The sequence below is a fragment of the Pinus tabuliformis genome, chromosome 5_1, assembly GCF_031772625.1.
Source record: "Pinus tabuliformis cultivar Carrire ecotype Pingquan chromosome 5_1, CPIR1, whole genome shotgun sequence".
NCBI lineage: Eukaryota > Viridiplantae > Streptophyta > Pinopsida > Pinales > Pinaceae > Pinus > Pinus tabuliformis.
In genome coordinates this window covers 456,880,512-456,885,744 of record NC_142305.1, presented here as the reverse complement: position 1 = coordinate 456,885,744, position 5,233 = coordinate 456,880,512, and positions in this window count along the sequence as shown.

The window sequence follows — 5,233 nt, the reverse complement described above, 5'->3', positions numbered from 1 at the left end:
GGCTTGATTTGCCTCTACTGTCCATTTTACTTTTGAATCCTTTTTTAGCATGTTGTTCAATAATCTGATCAGTTCTGCTAAGTTTGGGATAAACCTTCTTAAGAAATTAATCTTCCCTAAGAAGGCTTGCAATTCTTTGATGTTTCTTGGGTGGGGCATTTGCAAGATAGCTTGTATCATGTCTGGGTCAATTCTGATGCCATCCTTTGAAATGATATGTCCTAAGAGCTTTCCTTCTTCCAAACCAAATAGAGACTTCTTTGGGTTCAAGGAAATTCCATATTTCCTACATGTTAGGAAGATCTGTCTCAAATGTTTCAAATGTTCTTGGTCTGATTTTGAGAAAGGTGTGAGGTCATCCAAATAAATGACAAGGAAGTCATGAATCTCTTTGGCAAAAGCAATATCCATTTCTCTTTGAAATGTTGCCCCTGCATTCTTCAATCCAAAAGGCATTTTTACGTATTTAAAAGTTCCCCATGGGGTTGTGAATGCGGTTTTGTCTTGATCATCAGGGTGCACTAGGATTTGATTAAAACCTGAGAATCCATCAAGTAGTGAGATCCTTGATGCTCCTGCCACTCTTTGGAGAATGTGATCCATCTTAGGTAAGGGATAGTTGTCTTTGAGGGACACTTGATTTAGGTTTCTAAGATCAACACAAAGTCTTATTTCACCAGTTTTCTTTCTTGTAGGCACCAAATTTGAGATCCAATCAGAAAACCTGATTGGTGCTATGATATCAGCCTTGAACATTTTTTGCACCTCTTTTTCAATTGCAGGGAGGAGCATAGGGTTTATTCTTCTCAATTTTTGCTTAAATGGATTTTGGTTTGGCTTGAGAGGGATTGTGTGTTGGATAACAGAGGTGTCTTAGGATTTTAAGTCCTCATAACTCCAAGCAAAGACATCCTGGAACTCTTTGAAAAGGTCAATGTATTTGGGCTTCTGATCAGGAGGTAGGGATGCACACAATTTTATTATCTTGGGATTTTCCTTGGTTCCAATGTTGCATTCTTCAATGGCGGAGTTAAGGGGCTGCATTTTTGGTTTTCTAGGGACATCATTTGAATCAAAAATATCCTCTAGTGGAGTTAGGCCTGTTGGAAGAAAATTATCTTTCAATTGTATCACTTCAGCTTCAGCATCAGCCACTTCTTCACAACTGATTTGTTGAATTTCTTGTATGTTGTCTTTGTTGAAAATTGTTGGACGTAGGATTTGGTGAGCTGTCTTAGGTGATATTGACTTATGATTCTGTTGATCAGGTATTTGTGATTGACTTGCTCTTTCAAGTATTTGTTATTGACTTGCTCCCTCAGTGTCAATATTTAGTCCTACAAATTCTCGTTGCAAGGTCAAGAAATTATTTATTTGTGCATCATCTTCAAATACTTGCCAATCCTTGACATTGTTTGGGACAAAATGTCTGTGTTTTACCTCAGCTGTAAAGCAATGGTGGGGCTCAGAAGGTAGCTTGCAGGTACTCGCAAATGTGGCCAAGCTATGGGCATGCAGATTATGGGTTCTAGGAATTTTGGTAATCTGAAATTCAGTGAAGAACTGTAGTAGTTCAGCAACAGCAGATCTATAAGATGTTTTTGGGAAAAGTATCCAATACGGAATGACCCTATCCCACTCTAAGGGTGATAGTACCTCAGCAACAACCGAATGCAAAGCTTATTCAGGATTACTTCTTTATGAGATGTAAGAGAGAGGAGAAAGGGATTCACTAACCGTTGTCTTCCGCTAATGGTTGATCCAATCTTCCCTCTTTGCTGCTTGCTCCCATCTCCTTGCTCTTTCACTGGCCCAGCTACACAAAGATCCTGCAAAAGCACAAGAAAGGGAAACTACAAGAAGCATACATCCATAATTGATTCAAGGATTAGAATAAATCAAATATACAAGCATCAATACGCCACAGAGACACATGCATATAGAAGAACCTCAAATACTTTATTAATGGAAGAAGTAAAGTTCTGAGAGTGTTACAACCATAAGAGGCCCAATCCAGCAACACCTCCCAGCAGAAAGAAATCTCCTCTTCACCTCCTTCAAGCAAATCACCCAATAGTTCTATGCACAAACTAACAGCACTTCCTTACATTCACAAGATTCCAGCCTCCCGAGACCTCATGAGAGAGCTCTATATATAGGAGTTTTGGAGAAAGGATGAGTCAGCTTGAGGCTGGCATGAAGCTGACTAGTGTCCTCTCCCACTTCATTTATACTTCAGTTCTTGAGTCCACTTGGAGTTTCTTGCTTCCACTTGGAGATCTAGATCCTCTTACTCATCACAAGGCGAATTCCTTGATCCAAGTGTCATTTTGGAAGCTTCCTGGGCATTTGACACCTTGCAGAATGACTGTGCCACTTGGCCAATCTCGTCCAGCGCAGGTAGCCTTCATTGCTTTTGACATTCAGCACAGGTACAGAGTGGAGCAGTTGACATTCAGCGCAGATGCTCAGTGGAGCAGCTGACATGATCCAGAATTAGCTTGTTTTTGAGTGTTTTCAGGTGGAGAACTGATTTTCAGTGCTGTGGTTTGCTGACGTTGTTCCTCTAGGGGTAGGAACAACATGTTTAGGGACTTTGGATCCCTTTAGATTATCGACATTTCATGCTTCATGCTGTTCGGCACAAAAATGTCTATAACAGTTGCCCCCTAAAGTATGAGGTCGTTTATCGGGTGAAATGCTTTATCAGGAGGATCCGAAGTTCATTCAATCACTGAGAGGTGCCTTGTAATAAAATACAATACAATACATTATTTTTCATTCTGCTTTCATGATCTAGCTGAGGCGGGCATTCCCATGCTCAGCTTTATAAATTCATTTTGGTACATAGAACAGACGATCGTCTGGTGGTAGACTGATAATTCTCTGCTGAAATTATCATCCTTTGAGTAGGATGATCATCTGCTGCAATGATGTACATAACAAATGTCTTTATATCTTGAATATATATATCGCAGCCCGGATGGATGAAACTAGATCCGGGGTCTTCAAACTCGTTCGATCTTCACTCTAAGTACAAGTCGATCCATGTGAGAATTGCGCTGAAGTCGAACATGGAAAGACATCGCTTGATTACCGGTCAATAATGTAAACCGTTAACAAGCGCGAGAGGAATCACCGATAATGATAATGACCCTCAAGGTACTGCAGTACAATTCACGTGGTGTGAATAAAGGACTTGGCGTCGAACACCACGCAAAATCTTCTGGTCGAAGGTCATTGATGTATACCTGTCACCGGAAGTGAGAAACTTGCCATTGAGGCATGCAAGCTTCAAAGTACTGGGGGGGTTGTTCCTAGATCAACTTCTTGGATAATGAGCTGAAGTCGACAAGAAGCGATCCGTCAAAGGAGGGCCTTAATGAATCCCACATCAGTGACACGGAACGGAGTTAATGATTTTAGTGGAGGTGAAAACGATCTGTGAAATATGATTCAGGGTGGTGATCATGAGTGGATGAAGGATAATGTATGGCAGTGGATGGGACACGGTTGACTCTTTCTGAACAACATCTCTTGAACATATAACGACACTGATGTGATGGATCGGTAGCATTACCCCAAATGTGGATGGTTTGGCGAGGACCATGGTGATGAGAACGGTGAATGAAACAACCCAACCCGATGTGATACGGAGGACAAAGTGTCATGTTCAAGAGCGACTTGCTACCATTAAAGCTTTGAGGTTCTCCCAATTTTTCCCCAGTCATTTCTGACCAGTACCTCTTTATTTTTGTCAAGCTTGAGGAGGATAACATATGCTTTTTCTATAACCTGCCCTTCGGGCAAGCCCATCGCTATGTTTTAACGAGCTTAGCGATAGGGAAACTCGTTCTCGTCTAAAGACAAGTTTGTCGCTATTTAATTATTTTAACGAGTCTAACGACAAGGAAAACTCGGTCCTTTTCATTTTTAGAGAGTCTGAAAAGGTACAGAAAGTTAACTCCAAAATTCCTTTTTCGTCATCTAATCCCTTAAGTCCGAAAAAGTATAAAACAATACAGAAGGGATGAGTTTTCGATATTTTAACAAGCCGAATAAAACAAGCGCTCGACCTTTTTGTGTAATAATCCCTTAGGTCCAAAAAGATTAAAATCTAGAGGAGGGATAGCTCTTTTGGTCCTTTTAACGAGCTGGAAGGCCAAAACTCGGCAAACTTTTCATTTTTTACGAGTCAGATGAAAAGAGCTCAAAGAAGACTTGTCTTTTGAGGAACGAGTGATAAACAGGGATAGTAGCAGATTCCAGGTACAGGTTGGAATTTTCCAATCACGGCAGTGTCACAAGGATGGCTAAGTGAAATCACTCTTCGCAGCTGTTCCTCAAAATGGGTAAACAATCATATGGAGGTGAACGATTGGCCAAATGAAATGGAGGTGGCGGGTGTAAACACGACCAAGGCTTTTTATGGCTAATAAATTTACGATCACAGTGGTTATTTACTGAGATGGGTTCATTTTTTAATGAGCTTGAATGCGCCAAAACACTGCTCAATGCTTATGTTTATTTTTTAACGAGCATGAATTCTGCGTTAAAACTGCTCGGATCTCGCTTTTCTATTTTTTAACGAGCATAAATTCCGCGGTAAAACTGCTCGATTATACCAGTCGTAAGATAAGAATGTCTCCTGTGAGATAGCTATTTTTTATGGAGCTTTATCTCACGAAGCTATGCTCCTAATTTGGCGAATTTTGACCTTTGCCCCACATCCTTTCTTTACGCAAGTTAGGAAACGACTAATCCAAAAAACAGATAAATAACCGCTCTTTGCTTGCACTCCAAAAGGTTTGCATGCCCCCAGGTATAAAATACAATTTCAAGGCTGCCCCTACTTATCCGATAAAATATTTGTTTTAAAGGGTGAGGCTTACCTCTTTCAGGTTACCCAAAGATTGTTCTGTTAATCTTTCAAACTGAACACTTCTTCGGCGATGTCTACCGAAGTAGACAAAGGTGGGTGAAAAACAGATTATTTCACTCACATAACTTTGACAAAAGAATCTTATTCCAGAACAACCCCTCTTCCTAGACAGACGGGGTATGGACTAGTCATATTCTCCCGCGGAAATCTACTCTATACCCAAGGTTTTCTCTGCCCAAAGCAGACCAGGATGCATGCCCCTTGGGTTCCAGTCCCATCTTTCCGAATCACTCGCACTCATCGGGAAGGAGGACTGGGGGTGGAGACATTTCTTGGGTAAATAGACCATTG